Source organism: Pseudorca crassidens, chromosome 10, assembly GCF_039906515.1.
Source record: "Pseudorca crassidens isolate mPseCra1 chromosome 10, mPseCra1.hap1, whole genome shotgun sequence".
In the NCBI taxonomy this organism is placed as follows: domain Eukaryota; kingdom Metazoa; phylum Chordata; class Mammalia; order Artiodactyla; family Delphinidae; genus Pseudorca; species Pseudorca crassidens.
In genome coordinates, this window is record NC_090305.1 from 14,026,741 (window position 1) to 14,049,096 (window position 22,356).

At 38.3% G+C, this 22,356-nt stretch overlaps 1 protein-coding gene across 1 annotated transcript in view; it reads left to right on the plus strand.

Annotated features, from left to right (window-relative positions):
- The first annotated feature begins 96 nt into the window (after positions 1–96).
- The window catches only part of RNF144B (ring finger protein 144B), a 176,673-nt gene continuing 154,413 nt past the window's right edge, over positions 97–22,356 (plus strand). Inside the window, exons 1-2 of the mRNA XM_067752093.1 lie at positions 97–212; positions 444–667. The gene's annotated coding sequence lies outside the window, so the exon portion shown is untranslated. The remainder of the gene's footprint in view (positions 213–443; positions 668–22,356) is intronic.

Below are 22,356 nucleotides of genomic sequence, written 5' to 3' on the forward strand. Positions count from 1 at the left end.
GGCGGGAGGGGATGAGGAGGCAGCCGCGGGGGCGAGGGCCGGGGGAGGGGCCCCAGACGCGCGCAGGGGCTGGTAGCCGGGAGACCCGAATGCCTCCGATACCTGAAGCCGCTGCCGGGGGAAGCTGACAGCTGACGCCAGCGGGCGCACGCGCTCGCCGGAGCCCTGCCCCTCGCGGTCTCCCTGCCCCGGGCTCCGACCTCGCGCGCATGGTAAGGAGGGGCGCGGGTTGCTGCCCTCGCACCGGCGCTGCAGGCCCGCGGTGCCTGCTGCCGGCTCGGCCTCCCCAGGCTGTCACCTCCTGCTCCCTCCCTCGCCCCCTCCCCGGTCCCCTCGGCGCCCGGCCGAGCCCCAGGCGGGCGGCCCTCAGGGACTCCGGCCCTCGCGGACCCCCCGCCTCCTCTCTGCCCTCACCCCTCACTTTTCCCCCTTCCCCCGGGCAGCTCCGAAACCCCGCACCCCCGGCCCCGGACGAGAGGGCGAAGGAGGAGGCAGGAGGTCGTCCAGCGTGTCCAGGTGTGTGGCGCAAACACCGGCGCACCGTTTTCCCCCTCGAGTCTGCAATAATTTCCAAGCTGAGAAATCACAACTCCTCTCCTTCCAAAACATACCTCTTTCCCCTTTTGTTACTATACTAACTTTGCGAGGATATTAACCCGTGGTCAAGGTAGGTGTCTTATCTTTTGTATCTGCACCAAACAGTGATGGAGGTTCTTTGGTTTTGGTTTTTGGGTTTTGTTTTCCTGAAAATTAAATACTGTGATGAGTTTACAAGGTTTTCTGGGTGACTGCGGTGCGAGAACTTGATCACAGCTTAAAGCAATAGCTCCTACGCGGGCGCTGAGATCATGATTAAGAAATTGGGATGTGTTTGCGTGTGCGCGCAGGCTTCTGTGTATTTAAAAAGCACTCCAGGTGATTGCGATGCACTCTCCCCTCATAATTACTTGAAAATATCTGTAAGGTCCTTATGAGGAGAGGGGGCACCCAACTGTTGGCAAACATCCCCTGAAAATAGTAGTGTGAATAGGGAATTAAAACGGAGTGAAAGCTGCTTCTCTTCAAGTTGGTGAATTTGGTGCAGTGTCATTGGTTTTAAGATGGCAATTTTGGGACGGGAGGGTTAACGTTCTTTTGAAACTCAGATATAGGATGGAAAGAAATACCCCACTTCTAACCGCCCTTGTTAAAGAGTTAGTTTTTAAACATAAGCTTTTAAGATGTAAGAATTCCTTCACAAGTACCCTGGCAATTAGAAAGGACGGGGGCCTATTCTCCTGGGAATCAGAAAAGCTTCCTTCACTGAGCTTGCATTGGCTGACTTTCTGTCAATGACCACTGGCATTTTTACATGTTGGTTATTTTAAGGCTAAAGACACTAATGGACTATATCTCTAGGAACCCAAAGAGGAATTATCATATAAATTGATTTAGTTCCTGTTTACATTCCTATTTGAACCAAGCTCTTCTACCCTGAATTGGTTAAGAGTGTAAATTATATTGTATTTGAGTTTGCACTAGTACTGTTTCTCCATCTTGAACTTTGTCATAGATGTACATCTGCTGCTTTTCATGTATATCTATACCTGAACCATTCTAAGTAATTAACAAACTCTGAGTGTAACTACCAGGGAAAATAAAGATTTTTGTTTATCTGTCTTTTGGAAATTTGAGGTGAAGGACTAATTTTTTTTAAATACCATGAAGTAGGTATGATAGTAAATCATACAACATTTTATGAAATGAGATGCTTGTTATGAAATAGGGATACTATTTGATACTTGCTTTCAAGGATATTAAGGACAAGTAGGTGACTGTCTGTAAAGCATTTTGAACCTTTAGAGTCACTGTCTAGGTATTGAGTCAATGGGATTGTTTTCCTGGCAACCTTTTTCACCTTTCTAAAATTAACTTTCCTCTAGGAAAAATAGTGCAGATACACACGATTCAGCCAACCAAGTCCAGAAACTACTGTGTTTGAATTTTAAAAGTGACCTTAATTCATTCTAATACATCTAGTGTTCGCAGCTTATGACACAAAGTATGCAGAAATATTCACTATTTGCTGACATCTTCAAAGCATTGGCTTAATGAGGGGAGTTATGAACAGAGTACAACGTTGTGTTATACATTTTGTTGGCTTAGGGAAAACTATTATTTTCCTAAGGTTTCTGTGTATATATGTGTACACTGGGTCTGGGACTTACATAATTATGTACATATATGTAACACATGTTTTTAATAGAAATGAAAACCTGCAATATTTTTCTTTGTGACAGGACACTGTAAGCATTAGGTTTTGATTACTTTTTCATGGAAATTTTAATATGACAGAACTGAAAACTTCAAGGAAGTAATTCCACCAAGAGCTATTTGGAACTGAAGGCCTTTTTTAATGAAAGATGTTTGAAGCCCTTAGTCTGTGTGCTTAGCATCCACCGAGCAGTTCTTTGTGAGCGAGTTAAGGGCGGTAGATCCAATTCTGGCAGCCTCAGTGGATGATTAGACCCTGCCACTCTTCTCCAGACCTTTAATTTGGTCTGTAACTTGATGCTTCACTGACCCCACACTCCCCCTGCCGCGCTAGCTCACAGAGCAATTGCTGGCACTCTGGATTGAATTTTTTCCACTCCCATCAATTAGGACGTTTGCATTGGTTGAAGAATTCAGTTACATTTTTAGCTCAGTATTCTAAGAAATACCTTTAGCCACAAAGAGAGTAGTAGGCTTAGGGCAGCCTAGATCACAAATTGCCTTATTTAATGGTGCTGTGTTAATTTCCCAATGATTCAACCTGTATAGAAATAATCGAGTCATACAGTATTAAAGTTGGAAGGCACTTTAGAAGTCATCTAGAGTCTAATAATTTCTTTCTACAGATGAATGTTGATGCAATCGTAGCCATAATCCAAACTTTGAGAAGAGACATTACATTTCATATTCTTTTCATAGACATTAAATTTTATATTCTTTCCAGTTCTTGTAGTAATGAGGACTTCGCTCATTTGAAATGAATTTCTATACGAGTTCAGTGATGTAGGAATGGCAGTAAAGTAAGTTGCAAATCTCTGATTTCCAATGAAATTCAAAGTGTGATCTTAAGGGCAATGTAAGTCATTTACAAAGGTGGTGAACGACTATAAACTAGCATCCTGTGTTTTTCATTATCTTGCATGGGGACTATTTCAACCTACTGACAGAAGAAAAGGAGTACCCTAAGAAAGATGAGGGCAAAGAGAGAAGAGCAAGGTGGTGGGATGTGTGAAGAGCATGACTTAATGAATCAGCAAATCATTCAGAAATGGTTGGCCTTCAGACCCCTCCCCAGAGATTTTAATCTGAAATAATGGAGACAATCACTGGGGTTTCTAGCCCTCAAAATCCTACTTAAATGAGACTTGGTTTTGGGAAGTTCCATCTCTTGATGTTTCTGCCTTTCAAGATCTTCTGTCTTAAAGATCTATCTTCCCAAGTTCCTAGAGTTGAGGATTTACAAAAGAATTTATCCTGATATATAGGCACTGAAAGGATTGGATCCAATCTTAAGAGACCACATAGAATCTAGGGGAGTACTCTTGCTAGTGGCAAGATCACCACCATTTATTTATTTAGGTACTTTACATACATTAAAAAGTATCTTCATAGTCCTAACAGATAGACATTATGGTCCCCTTTATATAGATCTGTGATTCAGAGAAGTTAAGCATCTTGACCGCACACACATACCCCTTTCAACACCCCACACTGCTTCCCTAGAGTCAAGCTGTTGATTGAATCTGTAGATGATAGTATGCTAATTTTGGGATATCTGGCAAATTTCCTTATTCTGCAAAGACCTTATAAAGTCTTCACATGTTTCTATATTTCAGTGTAGCTGTGTTCAATGTGTGGAGCTCAACATTCTTGCATAGATTTAAAGACTAAAGACAATTACTAGGTTTAAAATACGTGTTCCAAAGTAGAATTAATCCTCAACAATCAAGATGCCTTTTTTTAAAAAAAATATTTATTTATTTTTATTTTTGGCTGTATTGGGTCTTCGTTGCTGTGCGTGGGCTTTCTCTAGTTGCGGCGAGCTGGGGCTACTCTTCGTTGCGGTGCACGGGCTTCTCATTGCCGTGGCTTCTCTTGTTGCGGAGCACGGGCTCTAGGTGCCCAGGCTCAGTAGTTGTGGCTCACGGGCTCTAGAGCGCAGGCTCAGTAGTTGTGGTGCATGGGCTTAGTTGCTCCACGGAATGTGGGATCTTCCCGGACCAGGGATAGAACCCGTGTGCCCTGCATTGGCAGGAGGATTGTTAACTGCTGCGCCACCAGGGAAGCCCAAGACGCCTTTGAAAATATATTTTCTTTATAATTTCATGACATTTTGGTGATTCACATCTATAATATGACTAATTGCTACACCTTCCATTACTCCCTACAAGTGATTCTGTATTACATGGTACCACTTCCTTCAAGGCTTTTTAGAAATTCTGTTTTCTAGTGTCGTCCTGCCCAGAGCAGTTATAAATTAAAATGTGTATTAATTAAATTTACTTTCTTTTCCTTTTTTTTTTTTTTTTTTGCGGTACGCGGGCCTCTCACTGTTGTGGCCTCTCCTGTTGCAGAGCACAGGCTCTAGACGTGCAGGCTCAGCGGCCATGGCTCACGGGCCCAGCCGCTCCGCAGCATGTGGTATCTTCCCAGACTGGGGCACGAACCCCTGTCCCCTGCATCGGCAGGCGGACTCTCAACCACTGCACCATCAAGGAAGCCCAAATTTACTTTCTTTTATGTCTCCTGTATATTACAGTTAGGATGTTATATTTGTTTGGTTTTGAAAATATGTATGTAATTAGACTATATTTTCTATGAATTTCATTTCAAGACAGCAAAGGAGTAACTTACAGAATATTTGTTATAAAAATGAGCTTTAGTTTGAGAGGGTTGAAAGTCATTGTCCTATAAGGAATATTTCTACTGAATCTGACACAAATAGAACTATTTAGCAGTAAAAGTTTTACCATTAGTTTCATAAATTTATGTTTTAATCAACTTCTTTTGGCTTTTGTTATTCTATCTGATCAACATTAAACCTTACGTAAAGAAGTGAAGAGTTGTCTCCTTAAAGTTTAACCTTGAAGCTTCTACCCCAGGAGAGAGTCTTTACACCTGTGGAAGGCATCCTTCCTTCGCAGTTTCTTCCATATCCTCAAAGGCAGATGTTATTCTCTGCATTAGTTGGTTCATAGAAAATCTTTTTTGTAAACAGTTTAAAAGGTTCTGCTGCTAGGTCTAGTACAAACAGCAACTGTCTTGGCCATAATGTTCATATAGCCCAGCTTCTGGGTCTCCAAACTGGGACTGTTTCTGCCAGCAACTCAGGCAGCGTTTGCCCTGGTCCTCAGCTCTGCCGCCTCTTGGAAAGTGCAGAAGTGCCTCAGGAAATTTCGCTTTAAATCTTCAAGCAAGTTCTTGTAACTTCATACCTCTTTCCTATAGTATTTAATTAGTCCAGACTTTTTTCCTTTTTAAAATAATACTCTCCTTTAGCATACTTTAGTGCCTTATCACTATTGAAATGTTTTTTTGGAAACCATGTGAGCAGAAAGAGGTAAGAGTGTTTGGAGTATCATATGTAAATTTATATATAAATATATTTAAGTTTATAAGTAGGCTTATAAAAAACGTTAAGGGGCTTCCCTGGTTGAGAGTTCGCCTGCCGATGCAGGGGACGCGGGTTCGTGCCCCGGTCCGGGAAGATCCCACATGCCGCGGAGCAGCTGGGCCCGTGAGCCATGGCCGCTGAGCCTGCGCGTCCGGAGCCTGTGCTCCGCTACGGGAGAGGCCACAACGGTGAGAGGCCCGCGCATCGAAAAAAATAAAAATAAAAAAAAAATAACACTAAAAAACGCTAAGGAGCATGTCAGACTGTTGACTAATTTTACATCTTGGTTTTGGAAAATACCGAAGACTATAAGGATGACTGTCAGAACCACCTCTAATCCTACCATCCAGAGATAAGCACATCTAACATTTTGGCATCATTTTTCCAGTTTTATTGATAAAAGTATCCATGTGAACATATATGTGTATGAATGTTGTTACAGACTTTAGATTTTTTTCTATGCATTCTTTTTATTAAAAAATTTAACAGTAGGTCATAAGAATTGCCCCTGCTATTCAACAGTTTTCTCTAGCTGTCTGGACTGTATTTTATTTGCTAACTTTTCTTCTGATAGATTAAAAGGTATAGATCATATTTAAAAAATCCAACTATAGCTGCCTTTAAGGTTTTTGTTTGTTTTATATATATATATGTTTTATATATATATATGTTTTATATATATATATATATATATATGAATATATATATATATATATATATGACCTTGTCTTCCCTAATCAGTGCCAGGGAGAAATGGTATTAATAAACTTTCTTTTGTAAGATGAGAAATTTAACACATTTACTACCTTTCTTTCTCCAGCTCTGCCATTTCCTAGTTTTTTTGTTGATATCAGCTAGGGTTATTAAAATCAAATTTATTACCGTTAATAAATGCTGAAATCATTTATTTTCTATTTAAGGACTTTGGACATTTTCTTTAAGGTTTGTGCCCACATTGACCGAGTTTATTTCGACTTAACTCTGTTTAAGCTGTTCTACTGCTTATGCCAGCTTAATAGAATTACAGTTCCTCCATCCTTAAGTTCATAGCAAGACAAATTTAAGTATATATTCAAGTAATTTTTTAGGAGGTCATAAATAGCTCAGAAGTTTTTAAGAAATTGTTTTCAGGAATCCTTGTATAGATGGGAATACTTTTCTGTTTTTCTTGCTTTATATGAAATTCTTGGGTCACAGTCTACCTCAGTGCTCTCTAGATGTTGCTCTATTGAATTCTAGAGGTTAGGATTGCAGAAGTCTGAGGTCTGCCTGATAGCTGTTCTTTTGTAGATAATCTGTTTTTCTGTCTTGACGCTTAAAGCATCATTTAAAAAAAAATTGAAGTATAGTTAATTTTCAATGTTGTGTTAGTTTCAAGTGTACAGCAAAGTGATTCAGTTATATATATTCGTTTTCAGATTCTTTTCCATTATAAAAGCATTGTTTTTTTTTCTCTGATACTATGAAAATTTTTACCATATCATATCATGGTGATAATCTGTTACATTAATTTTTCTTGGTACTCTTTGAGTAGTTTTTGATTTGAAGACTTAAAATTTCTTTTCATCTCGGAATTCAATTTTTTCCTGATTATTTCTTTTTGTAATTACATACACATTTATGTATTCATCTCCCGTATCTCATTTTTTATTTACTACATTTAATCTTTTGCCTTTTCTCTGAATATGGGCAGAATTTCTCAAGCTTAATCTAATCAATCTACTTTGATTAGATTTTCAATCATTTCCAATCTTTTACTCACCACCTCCATTGCAACTTTTTATTGGGTCATGATATTTTTGGTATCCAAGTTGTCTTACCTAATCTCAGATTCTTTCCGCTTTATGACTACCTGCTTTGGTTTCATAGCTACGATGTCCATTTTCTTCTTACTGAGTCCACTAAAGAGAATATCTATGAAAGTTTCTACTGTTGCCACTTTTCTACTGTTTCCACTTTCTTTCAGTAGACACCATTTTTGGTAATTACTTAGAAGCGTCTTCTTTTGCAATAGTCTTTTCATATACCTGGTCCTTTTTCCCTGATTGCTCTACCTTGGAGAAATAATGCCTAATTAGTCCAGAATCAGGGGTAAGATAGGTCCTGTACCTATGGTGTGAATCCCTGGCTGACTCCACAGTCAGAGAGAGGAGAAGGAGAAGGTTGGAATGTACTGTGATTTACTTTACCGCCTCAGAGAGAAGGGAGACGGCAAGAGGCAGATGGCATTATAGAAGGGAGCTTGGGCTCTTTACAAAATTTTCTTGATTCTACGATGCCCGAACTTGATTAAAATAGAAACCTTTGTCTGTTTTCACTTTTATACATTATCTTATTTTATCCTCAAAACAGTTGTCTTAGAGTCAGAGGACTATGGCCTTTGGATTCGGAAGATTGTGGTTTAAACACATTCCTTAACATTATACTAATAATGGAACTTTGGCAAATTAGTTTTCTTAGCCTCATTTCCCTCATCTGGAAAAGGTGATAGTCACGTCCTAGAGTGGTACAGGTAACACAAGGTAATTATAGAGGAGTTGTCAGGTGGTGGTAGAAGGCATGGATGAGATGAACCTAGAGTGTGCAGCAAAAGGAACCCTCAACAGTGAAACTCTGAGAACATAGGAAACAAGTCGACAAGAGGAGCCTGAGAAGGAGTAGCCAGAGCAGAGAGTGAAATCAGAGAATCAAAGGGAATTTAGAAATTTAAGATGAAAAGAACTCTCATTAGCATCATGAGGACAAAGAAGTTACCATTGGGTTTGGCAATTGGGTCAGTGTGACCTCAGCCAGGGGCAGTTTCAGTGGCGAGATGCAGATAGAAGGAAGGCTGCAGTGGAATGATGAATGAGCATCAGGAAGACAGGAAAGTGTAGACAGCGAATAGAAAAATGTTTCTCCTTTAGAAGAAAGGGACAAGATAGGGAAAGAGAGAGAGAGGTCAGTAGCCACGTAGATACTCAAGATTGGGGAATTGGATTTGAGAGAATAGAAAAATCTCCCCCCCACCCCAAATTTTAGGGACTGAATGTTTGCCAAGTTTAAATGTTTTTCAAGTAAGGACATTAAAAATACCACCGTCTAATCTTATTTCAGAAAAGAAAATATTAACATTGAAAAGTTGAATAAATTTAGCATTATGAGAAAGTCAGTATCTCAGATAGTGAAGTTTTTCTTTTCCTGTCCAAGATTTCCTTTTCCCTCTGGGTTCAGGGTTCTTTCTCTCCTTCTCCTTTACGGATCTGGCCTCACCAATTGTCTTTTTTCTCAAATATTTTTGATCTCTTCTTGATTGACTCTTTTTCATTAACATATAAGCATACTCCACTCTCCTCTCTTAAAAAAACATAGGTCCTCATTAACTCTTACTGAAATGAAACAGTGGCAGAGGGAATGGGTGGAGTGGCTGAGTAGGAGGGATGCTTTATATGTAGCAGTAATAAAACTTGGTGACTGATTGGATCTTGCAGATGAGAGAAAGGGAGGGATCCAAGATAACTCTCAGGTGACTCTGCTACGTGGTGTCATAGAGGAGCAGGACCAGGAGAACAGAAGATCGTGGGTTCAGTCCAGCGCGCAGGAGGCTATATAGGTTGGGAGCTCTGATTGCGTGTTTGACTCTTGCTACTCTGTGCTTCTGCCTAGGTCCCCACCTCACCCCATCACCCCGCCTCAGCCATTGTCATTTCATCCTTCATGGTTAAACCTCAGTTTATACAATTATTTAACTCTTGAGAGTTCAAACCCTGCTTGTAGGAGCTTGTGAGCCAACAGAATACATATATTTCCTTTTGGAAGAAAAATAGAAATGGACCACTTGATAGAAATATGAGTACTCATGGAACAGGATGTTAAAACGGAACTTTTTAGTTTTCAGTTTTAGCTGTGGCTTAAGACAGTAGAGGCCACATTCCAAAGTAAGACCACAATGCAGACTTGGAAGCACAGGAGAACCAGTTTAAACTGTTCGTGGTTAGCTTATTGGCCACTCCCAGGTGATAAAACAGATTGGAGAGGCCAAAAAAAGAATGATTAGAAGATGATTTTCAGAGAGTTGGTGGTGAATTCGAGTCCCAGATCCTGGCCACCAACAAAGGGGTGTGAGGTACCTGCCCCTCAACTCACGTCTAGAGAAAGGGGTTTTATGCAGATTATTTGGAGTGTTTAATGTGTATCCCTGAAGATGGGGAGGTGTAGAGATTCAGGCCTGAGAAATCTACAGGACAAGAGACTGGCTGGCTAGCTCCTCTGATGATGGAGTGAAAGAGATGTAGCGGCACTGTTCCATAGTTTGGTAGAGCACAGAGTGCATGGGTTGTTCCCGAAAGAACAAGGATAGATCACCACGATGGAGAGTGAGCTAGCTGGGGATCACCTCAGGTCATGTCTGAGAGGACCACCTGGACCCCAGCAGGGTAAACTGAGGAGGGAGCCCTAAGTAACCATCAGCAAAAAAGGATACGGAGGTTAGAGATACCCAGTGATGGGGCTGGAGTTGAGGTTTCCCACCTCTCTACTTTCAATTATCTTCATCACCATCCCGCCCCGGCTCAAAAGAAAAAGTAAGCTTTTAAAGTAGCCATCAGTAAATGAATAGATGAAGAAGTTGTGGTACGTATATATGTGTGTGTGTGTGTGTGTGTGTGTGTGTATATATATATATATATATATACACACATATACATATACATATACATATGTATGTATACACACATACACACTATATATGCATGTACACACACACACACAATGGAATATTAGCCATAAAAAAGAATGAAATAATGCCATTTGCAGCAACATGGATGGATTTAGGGATTATCATTCTAAGTGAAGTAAGTCAGACAGAGAAAGACAAATATATGATATCACTGATATGTGGAAACTAAAAAATAGTACAAATGAGCTTATTTACAAAACAGAAACGGACTCACAGACATAGAAAATAAACTTATGGTTACCAGAGGAGAAGTGGCGGGGGAAGGGATAAATTAGCAGTATGGGATTAACAGATACATACTACTGTATGTAAAATAGATAAGCAACAAAGATTTATCGTATAGCACAGGGAACTATATTCAATATCATGTAATAGCCTACAATGGAAAAGAATCAAAAAATATATATATATCTGAATCACTTTGCTCTACACCTGAAACTAAAACAATATTGTAAATCAACTATATTTCAATTTTAAAAAAGTAACCTTTAAACACTCACCACGCTCACAGATCACCAGCATTAGATCTAATCTAACTAGTCTGTATTAGTCAAGGAAGAATGTTCCTGCTGCCTCTTTTTCCTTCTACCTCATCCCCACTTTTGGATCAGAAAGTGGGAGCAACCTAAATTAGCAATCCGGCTGGAGAGAGAAGAATCTTTGTTCACCTTTCCCAGAACATGTGGGAAAGTGTTCACTAGGCCATACCTAGCTGCAGGAGGGAGCCATTTAACTTTGCATGAAATTGGAAGAGTTTGAGTGCTATATTAAATTAGACACATTAATTACAGAACTGTGATTGATTTTTTGGACTTAGAGTGACTTGAAAAGTCTTCATTATTTGAATGATTGCAAAAGACATGACAACTGTCCTGAATTTCATACAAGGACAAGGGAAAAACCAGCCCCACATAATAAACTTACAGACGCAATGGAAGAAACAGTCATTTTCTGATTATATCCCATGGGTCCTGCTTGTTCATTATAAGGGTCATGCATACAAAACCTGGTATAGTTTTTCAATGATGCATAATTGGCAAGAGGATAGAAGGGAAGGGCAGAGATGGTTACTATAGGAATCAAATTTATTCACAGAAATGTCACAAAAACTATTTTTGTTTCTTAAAATGATGCTAGAAGAATTTTAATCAATTAAGATATACATTTGGTAATTTTAAGATGAAGTTTGCAACCTGTTCCACAGCTGGGGAAATGATCTGAGATAGTGCTTTTGTGTTATAAGCACATAAGACATTTTCCCCCTTCTGTTTCCAGAGAATCATAGAAGTAATAAACAGCTAAGGTTAATTGTTCACCGTTTGTATTCTGCCGTTGATCAATTAAAAAAAAGTATGCATTCCTGTGAAACAATGAAGCTGATACCCATAAGCCAATAAACTCTAGAATAAACAAGCATGCTAATGGATGTCTCTTTTCAGCTTTGGGGAATTTTAAAAGGGCTTTAAACTATTAGCTTTCATATGATTTTTGCAGCATTTGTAATGTTATTCAATCAAAGTCTTTTATGGTAAAGGAGTGACAAGGAGACAATCTAAATAATGTTTTTATTAATGTGTTCCTAGAAGTTGAAAAGACAACTTGAAAAATACATGTGAGCCACACACAGAGTATTTACATTGACAACAAGTGTCGTTTATTCCATAGAAGTGGAATTTTGGATCCAGAAGTAGGATATTAGATTGACCTGCAAAGATGGAAGAAAGGTGATGACTTGGCCTGAGGGTGAGTCAGTCTTCAGTGGCTCTAGAGAAAATCCTGCCATACCCTTAGGATCCTGAGCCCAATTCCGTGCTGTTCTAGTATTTGATGTGCAATTCCCTTAGCACAGTGGTTAAGAGCAAAGGTGCTAAATGTGGTGTGACCTGGGACATATCTTCAAATATTGCTTTTTCCCTGTAGTAGGCAAAAACTCTAAGATGTCTCCCAAGATTCCGCCCCCTGGTGTACACCTCTGTAAATCCTTTCCCCTTAAGTGTGGCTATGTTAAAATGGTCTACTTTTTTTTCATTAAAGATGTTTTCAGTTCTAGATCTCTATGTGATTCCTCTTGAAATCTTGTTTTGTACTGCTTTCCTTCTGAGCAGATGGAGTTTTTCTAGTTCTTCCACCCTCCTGATTTTATGTAAGGTGCTTAATTCCAGCCTCACGTGGTAGGTAAACTCTACACTTGAAGGTAAATATCCTATTCTCATATTCCTACTAGGTCTTCGATTCCTAATCACTATTATGAGTTTTGAGTTTCTTTTTTGTTTCCGGGAGACTTCCCTTTCTTGCTTTCTGCCCAGCTATGCATTTAAAGTAATTTGTTATACGTATCCAGAGCTTATATATGTTAGCAAAGAAAGGTATGGGATGGGAAGGCAAGGGGTGGGGATGGAGTGCACTTCCCAAATCAGCTCAGCATGCCTTATTGACTGGAAGTCCTTAACATCATTTTGTGATCTACCCTCCCAATTCCATTTTACTTTTTATTGGAATTATATTGAATCTATAAATTAAGTTGGAGAGTATTTATAATATTGAGTCCTCCCACTATGAATCTGGTATATATCCCACCCTTCATTTGAAACTTCTCTTTAATGTCCTACTGAAACTGTGCAATTAAAAATAGGTACTGTGGGGCTTCCCTGGTGGTGCAGTGGTTGAGAGTCCGCCTGCCGATGCAGGGGACATGGGTTCGTGCCCCGGTCCGGGAGGATCCCACATGCTGCAGAGCGGCTGGGCCTGTGAGCCATGGCCACTGAGCCTGCGCGTCTGGAGCCTCTGCTCCGTGATGGGAGAGGCCACAACAGTGAGAGGCCCTCGTATGGCAAAAAAAAAAAAAAAAAAAAATAGGTACTGTGTACTTATTGTTAAATTTAGTTCTAGGTTTTATACTTTATGCCTAGGTATTATTCCTGGCTTGTTGAATAACCATAAGGAAATAATCTAATCATTATAGTGTTAATTTGGTTGAACTAATTACTGTTTCACTCAAAATGCATAAAGTAGAGCTTTTTGAAACATGAGTAAAAATAGAAACAGTAGTAAACAAAATTACTATGTATGATTTTTTTTCTTTGTTGTTTAATATTATGTATTTTTTTTTAACTTGATGCATGACAGAATCAGGATTTGAAATTATTAGCTGAAAGAAGGAAATTGTGGAACCTAGGTCTGTGGCTAGACTGGGGAGCCCAGATTTAGGCAACAAACATTGAGTGAGCTGCATGATCTTCATTGCTAGGATATGGTAAAAGTCAACTCAGACACAACAGAAATGTTACGTTCCCAAAGAGGCCTTGAAGAGGTGTCAGTGGAAACTCTGTGATCACACCCTCTGTTGGCAGCGTAATAACTGTCTACCCTGGTTTCATGTACCCACAGTTTTGAAGGATTTTGCAAAATTTATCATTTCTTTTAATTAAAAAATAGACGCCTGGCACCATATGTCAGGTGAGATAAGAATCTAAGGGGGCATCCCCAAATCAACCAAGCCTAAATGGTCAAATCTTATAACATGTTAGGAATTTCTGGGCTATAGTATTCTCTGTTATCTTTAGTTATTCTGGTATGCTTAGCTAGCACCCTATATTAAAATTGTTTCATTTTAGAGACTTCCCCCGGTGGTCCAGGGGTTAGGACTCTGCACTTCCACTGCAGGGGGCATGGGTTCGATCCCTGGTCGGGGAACTAAGATCCCGCATGCCGTGTGGCGCAGCCAAAAAAAAAAAATTTGCTCATTTTAGAAAATTGTACCTTTGTTATTTATTTTCGTTGTTTTTTCATATTATTGGAAAAATAAAAAGTCTATCTATGCATATTTAACTATGATTCCACTGGAACTATTCTGAGAATGTATTAGGAAGGTTGTGGGAAATACAAAAGCTTCATTATGTGATTTACTAAAGTGAAATACATATAATGAAAACAAATGGGATAGGCATTACTGTAGTTGGAACTCGTATATGATACTACGGTTGCAAATCAATTTATTCCTCAGGTATGTTTACCTTCTTCACATGTAGCTGGTTGGTTTTGTTTTTACCATCTCCCTTATAATATGGGAATGAAGAAAGAAAATGAGAGTGTAAGCAAGTCAAATTTGTTGTGTCTGAGAAACCTGGTGAAAGGCTGTTAAGAGTTGCCATCTAATAGCCTTCTTTTATATTTGTGTAATATTAAATGCACATTAAATAACTTTGTCATACATTATCTCATTTGGATCTCACACAACCCTGTGAAGTAGATGGTGAAGACATTAACATTCATACTTTACAGAGCAAAGACCCAAAGATAAAGTGACTTGCCCAAGGCATTCTACTTAGAAAATTGGAGGATTTGACCTGAAAATAGAAATGACTAAGGTGAGGTGTGTGGTTTAGGAAATAGTAATAAATATAAACAAGTTTGGGATGATTAGTTATAATGTTTCGTCTGTCTGTCATATATCTTTCTATCACTGGCATGAATAATTAAGACTACAGTTTTCTCTTTAAACCAAAATGTCTTACTAGTTTTATAGTGAGAAAAGGCTTATCTTTAGAGAAATGAGGAGACAGAAGCAGAAGAGAGTATGACGGGTTTGGAAGTAACATTTACCCAGCACCTGTTATATGTTAAGCTCTGCGTGAGGCACTGTGCACAAGTGAGAGAGGAATTCTTATTCCCACTAGATACATGGCAAAACTGAGGCTCAAAAAGGTTTAAGTTCAGTAACTAGTGCAGCTTTAGTTACCCAGCTACTAATGAAGAAGCAAGAATTTGAACTTGGGCCAAAGCCCATTCCTTTCCTCTATACTAGGCTGTCTGTGAAATGCAAATCTAATAGTAAAGCCTTTTCAACAACTGAACTGTAAGATGGAAACCAGGTGCCTCTCTTCTTTCACTACAATCTCACCATGTAATTAACAAATCATTATTGCTTGCAGAACCTTATTGATTCAACTCTGTAGAGCTCTTTTCTGATTGGCTATGATGAACGTAGTGCTTAGAGCTGGAAAGGACTTCAGAGATTTAGAATTTACACACTGAAGATAGAGATCAGAACCCTTTTGTGGAACATTTTCAACATGTACATGCCACCTTCTGAATAAGTATGTCTGAGGTGTGGATGGGTGTGTGTGTGTTTGGAAAAGTTTCCCAGGTAATCTGATGTACTTTTCTGGTGAAGAATCATTTCTCTTGTCTAACCCCTTAATTGTGTAGATGAAAGAGTTTCCTTGGAAGGAGGAAAAATACTTCTGATTTAAGATTGCCTTGGCTAACATAGGCAGTTAGAAAATGTAAGCCTTAATGAGTCTGTTTCTTCAGTTCTGAGCTCATATTTCACTACCGTCCACTTGCAGTTTAGTTTCTGACTTAATGACTGGGGGCTTTAGGTAGACCCTTATTTTCAAAACAAATCTCTGTTTTTCTATAATGTAGATGAATGAACAATGCTCTGTACTGTGTTTTGGGTTCAGAAATTGGGAGAAGCTCTTTAATGATAATAATTCAAGTTAGTTGCAAACAGCTGCAGCAGAGAGAGAGCAGACAGAGCTGCTGGGTCCAATGCTGGAAGCCACACTGAGGTTTGTACAGTGTCAATGGGACCAAGACTTAGTTCTAGGCAGGAAAATAATTTTTTCACCCACTAAGTTGATTTTACATGCGTATATATCTGAACTGATTAACAGCATGCATAGTTCATGACTTGGCTTCACCTCCCACTCTGGTCATCTTTAACGACTTTGAAACATGATTTCACAAATCCTGAGGTTTATGCAAATGTAAAAATTTCCTTTTTTTTTATGGGTAAAGCAGGCTCCTGGAGACAACTGGAAAGCAAGAGGGTCTTTTCCTTACATTGGATAGTTGGGAAAAATCCCATGGAGGAATCTGTTATTTGTGGAAGAGAATAGTGCACAGTTAATTTTAAGCTTAGTTGAGACCATCCACCTTAGTTGATCAAAAGCTAACTGGGGCTCTCTTTTCATTCATTAGACCCCAAATTCAGCTTCTGTAACAACACCGATCAAGATGTTTAGTAACATAGGATCCAAATAAAGTATTTTGGGTTCAAGTGACTTGCTTTATAATCTACCTTTTATTAAAACAGATTCACCTTTTTTCATTTTTTTAAAGCATTTTATTGAAGTATAGTTGATTTACAGTGTTGTGTTTAATTTCTGCTGTATAGCAAAGTGACTCAGTTATACATATATATTCTTTATCATATTCTTTTCCATTATGTTTTGTCACAGGATATTGAATATAATTTTCTGTGCTATGCAGTAGGACCTTGTTGTTTATCCATCCTATATATAATAGTTTGCAAAAACAGATTCAGTTTTTAAAGGGAGTCCCATGGCTAATTTCACATTTTCCTTTCTCAAAGAGGATCTTCTACTGTTCTTTCGATATCATGTAAAATAAATATTTTTCCTGTTAAGATTATTCTTAATGATCAGGAGTAAATATGAGTGTCCATATCTGCTCAACTGATTAAAGAGAATGACCTTAATTCAGGTAAAATGTCATGAACTGATCCCTGTAGGGAAAAAGTATAATGCTCCATATTGCCTTGCAGAACTTAGAATTCTTTCATCACTATAAGAAAAGGGACAAATATAAGCAGAGAGAAATAGATAACAAAAAGATTGTGCATGTAAGCACAGTAAAGTGTAGTCAGGTGCAGAATGAACAGAAAACTTTTGCTTTGGTTAGGGAAACTACTCCTAGATATAGTATACCGTTCTTCGGAGCAAGCGCTATGCAAGCTACATGCCATAATTCCTTGAACAGAGTGAGATTTTCTACTTCTGTGATGACTTGGAAAAAGCAAAACAAAGCTAAAAATCCCCAAACCCAACAGCCAAGTATTCACCATTTTTGTATGAAATTAAGGCTTCTATATTTGAATATTACATTTTTAAGAGAACATATCTTGATTTTAGCATGGCCAATGCAACCAGCGAAAAGTCCTCTTGTTTATTTTTATAAACTCAGTAAGTTAGGATTGTAGGCTTTATAAAGCTAGATGGAACCTTAGAAATCATCCTTTGTCAATTGTGATTTTACAAATGAGGAAACTGATGTAGCTTGCCAGGGTCATTAGTTATCTGGTGGTTGAACAAAGGCTGGTGCTGAAGGTTCTTGATTCTTGGTGACATTCTTCTTAGCTACTTTCTGCGTATGATGGAAAAAAAAAACTAGGTACGTAATAAAATTGTGTATTCAATCAGAGAATGTCAATATCCGGTTATTCATGTTTCAGAAATATAGCGAGTGGTAGTAACGCTGTTCTCTAAATATTTCTGTTTTTCTGCCTTCAATATTGCATTTTCTGACCCCAATGTGGTTGGATGGGATCATGTGACCAGTTTGACCAATGATTTGCTAGCAGGATTGTGTGTCACTTCTGAGGGGGAGTGTTTAATCCACGGTATGAGACCCTCTGAGAATCTAGCTGCTCCATTGGCCTGAATGAGAATGATGTGCAGCGCCCCCTGCTGAGCCAGAACGGACATTTAGCTTGAGTGAGAAAACCCTTTTTTGTTTTTTATTTATTTTTTTTAACATTTTTATTGGATTATAATTGCTTTACAATGGTGTATTAGTTTCTGCTTTATAACAAAGTGAATCAGTTATACATATACATATATCCCCATATCTCTTCCCTCTTGCGTCTCCCTCCTTATCCCACCCTTCTAGCTGGTCACAAAGCACCAAGCTGATCTCCCTGTGCTATGCGATTGCTTCCCACTACCTGTTTTACATTTGGTACTGTATATATGTCCATATATACACTACCACTCTCTCACTTTGTCCCAGCTTACCCGTCCCCCTCCCCGTGTCAAGTCCATTCTCTAGTAGGTCTGCGTCTTTATTCCCATCTTGCCCCTAGGTTCTTCATAACCTTTTTTTTTTTTCAGATTCCATATATATGGAATATATATGGAATATATGGAATATATATATGTTAGCATATGGTATTTGTTTTTTGCTTTCTGACTTACTTCACTCTGTATGACAGACTCTAGGTCCACCCACCTCACTACAAATAACTCAATTGCGTTTCTTTTTATGGCTGAGTAATATTCCATTGTATATGTGTGCCACATCTTCTTTATCCATTTATGTGTGTATGGACACTTAGGTTACTTCCATGTCCTGGCTATTGTAAATAGAGCTGCAGTGAACATTGTGGTACATGACTCTTTTTGAATTATGGTTTTCTCAGGGTATATGCCCAGTAGTGGGATTGCTGGGTCGTATGGTAGGTCTATTTTTAGTTTTATCAGGAACCTCCATACTGTTCTCCATAGTGGCTGTATCAATTTACATTCCCACCAACAGTGCAAGAGGGTTCCCTTTTCTCCACACCCTCTCCAGCATTTATTGTTTGTAGATTTTTTGATGATGGCCATTCTGACCAATGTGAGATGATATCGCATTATAGTTTTGATTTGCATTTCTCTAATGATTAATGATGTTGAGCATTCTTTCATGTGTTTGCTGGCAATCTGTATATCTTCTTTAGAGAAATGTCTATTTAGGTCTTCTGCCCACTGTTGGATTGGGTTGTTTGTTTCTTTGATATTGAGCTGCCTGAGCTGCTTGTAAATTTTGGAGATTAATCCTTTGTCAGTTGCTTCATTTGCAAATGTTTTCTCCCATTCTGAGGGTTGTCTTTTCGTCTTGTTTATGGTTTCCTTTGCTGTGCAAAAGCTTTGAAGTTTCATTAGGTCCCATTTGTTTATTTTTGTTTTTATTTCCATTTCTCGAGGAGGTGGGTCAAAAAGGATATTGCTGTGATTTATGTCATAGAGTGTTCTGCCTATGTTTTCCTCTAAGAGTTTGATAGTGTCTAGGCTTACATTTAGGTCTTTAATCCATTTTGAGTTTACTTTTGTGTATGGTGTTAGGGAGTGTTCTAATTCCATTCTTTTACATGTAGCTGTCCAGTTTTCCCAGCACCACTTATTGAAGAGGCTGTCTTTTCTCCATTGTATATTCTTGCCTCCTTTATCAAAAATAAGGTGACCATATGTGCGTGGGTTTATATCTGGGCTTCCTATCCTGTTCCACTGATCTATATTTCTGTTTTTTGTGCCAGTCCCAGACTGTCTTGATTACTGTAGCTTTGTAGTATAGTCTGAAGTCAGGGAGACTGATTCCTCCAGCTCCGTTTTTCTTTCTCAAGATTGCTTTGGCTAATCATGGTCTTTTGTGTTTCCATACAAATTGTGAAAATTTTTTGTTCTAGTTCTGTGAAAAATGCCAGCGGTAGTTTGATAGGGATGGCATTGAATCTGTAGATTGCTTTGGGTAGTAGAGTCATTTTCACAATGTTGATTATTCCAATCCAAGAATATGGTATATCTCTCCATCTATTTGTGTCATCTTTAATTTCTTTCATCAGTGTCTTATAATTTTATGCATACAGGTCTTTTGTCTCCTTAGGTAGGTGTATTCCTAGATATTTTATTCTTTTTGTTGCAGTAGTAAATGGGAGTTTTAATTTCACTTTCAGATTTTTCATCATTAGTGTAGAGGAATGCAAGAGATTTCTGTGTATTAATATTGTATCCTGCTACTTTACCAAATTCATTGATAAGCTCTAGTAGTTTTCTGGTAGCATCTTTAGGATTCTCTGTGTAGAGTATCATGTCATCTGCAAACAGTGACAGCTTTACTTCTTCTTTTCCAATTTGGATTCCTTTTATTTCCTTTTTTTCTCTGATTGCTGTGGCTAAAACTTCCAAAACTATGTTGAATAAGAGTGGTGAGAGTGGGCAACCTTGTCTTGTTCCTGATCTTAGTGGAAATGCTTTCAGTTTTTCAGCATTGAGGACTATGTTGGCTGTGGGTGTGTCATATATGGCCTTTATTATGTTGAGGAAAGTTCCCTCTATGCCTACTTTCTGGAGGATTTTTATCATAAATGGGTGTTGAATTTTGTCAAAAGCTTTCTCTGCATCTATTGAGATGATCATATGGTTTTTCTCCTTCAATTTGTTAATATGGTGTATCACATTGACTGATTTGCGTACATTGAAGAATCCTTGCATTCCTGGGATAAACCCCACTTGATCAGGGTGTATGATCCTTTTAATGTGCTGTTGGATTCTGTCTGCTAGTATTTTGTTGAGAATTTTTGCATCTGTGTTCATCAGTGATATTGGTCTGTAGTTTTCTTTTTTTGTGACATCTTTGTCTGGTTTTGGTATCAGGGTGATGGTGGCCTCGTAGAATGAGTGTGGGAGTGTTCCTCCCTCTGCTATATTTAGGAAGAGTTTGAGAAGGATAGGTGTTAGCTCTTCTCTAAATGTTTGATAGAATTCCTCTGTGAAGCCATCTAGTCCTGGGCTTTTGTTTGTTGGAAGATTTTTAATCACAGTTTCAATTTCAGTGCTTGTGATTGGTCTGTTCATATTTTCTCTTTCTTCCTGGTTCAGCCTCGGAAACTTGTGCATTTCTAAGAATTTGTCCATTTCTTCCAGGTTGTCCATTTTATTGGCATAGAGTTGCTTGTAGTAATCTCTCATGATCCTTTGTATTTCTGCAGTATCAGTTGTTACTTCTCCTTTTTCATTTCTAGTTCTATTGATTTGAGTCTTCTCCCTTTTTTTCTTGATGAGTCTGGCTAATGGTTTATCAATTTTGTTTATCTTCTCAAAGAACCAGCTTTTAGTTTTATTCATCTTTGCTATCGTTTCCTTCATTTCTTTTTCATTTATTTCTGATGTGATCTTTATGATTTCTTTCCTTCTGCTAACTTTGGGATTTTTTTGTTCTTCTTTCTCTAATTGCTTTAAGTGTAAGGTTAGGTTGTTTATCGCAGATGTTTCTTGTTTCTTAAGGTAGGATTGTATTGCTATAAACTTCCCCCTTAGAACTGCTTTTGCTGCATCCCATAGGTTTTGGGTCATCGTGTTTTCATTGTCATTTGTTTCTAGGTATTTTTTTGATTTCCTCTTTGATTTCTTCAGTGATCTCTTGGTTATTTAGTAGTGTATTGTTTAGCCTCCATATGTTTGTATTTTTTACAGATTCTTTCCTGTAATTGATATCTAGTCTCACAGCGTTGTGGTCAGAAAAGATACTTGATACGATTTCAATTTTCTTAAATTTACCGAGGCTTGATTTGTGACCCAAGATATGATCTATCCTGGAGAATGTTCCATGAGCACTTGAGAAGAAAGTGTATTCTGTTGTTTTTGGATGGAATGTCCTATAAATATCAATTAAGTCCATCTTGTTTAATGTATCATTTAAACCCTTTTTGTTTTAAGTCACTAAGATTTAGGGCTTACTTTATTCTCAGGTTATAAACTTGCTAAGGGGTGTTTTCTTTCAAGGAAGAAAATGCTTCTAATTTAGGCTATAGCATTAAAGGGAAATGAAGAATTTAGGCAACACATTTGACAATTTAGGACAAAAAGAATGATATGATTTTTTTTTTCTTTTTTTGCTTTTTAAGGGTATTTTTGTGTGTGTGTGTGGGGGCGGGTAATGTTTCTGTATCATTATCTTGATTCTCCCCTTTGGTTATTTTTTATCACCTATGGTAGCAAACTATGCCTGGAGTGACTGCTGCAACCAATCTCAAAATTTTTTGAACTATTATTATTTTAAGTCACAACTAAGACTCACTAAATTAAAGTAAGGGTCAAGGAATCTTGGTCCTCGTTTTCATATTGCTGCTGCATAACTTTCATCCTGTCTGGGTTTTAGGATGCACATCTATAAATAGGTGTTGAAACAAATCATCTTGAATATTTTTCTAGCACTGTTGATCTGTAATTCCAGGAAATCAGAGTAACATGTCGCTAGCTATTTTGGGTTAGGGATCTTAAGCACAATTTTAAAATATAAAAACCAGGTCTAAGAATATCTTGTTCTAACAATTCAATTATAAACAATGCTTAAATCATCTGAAACTTTGTCCCAAAACATGATATACTGTATTTTCAGAGGTCTTTTGTAAGTGCTATCTATGTTTTTA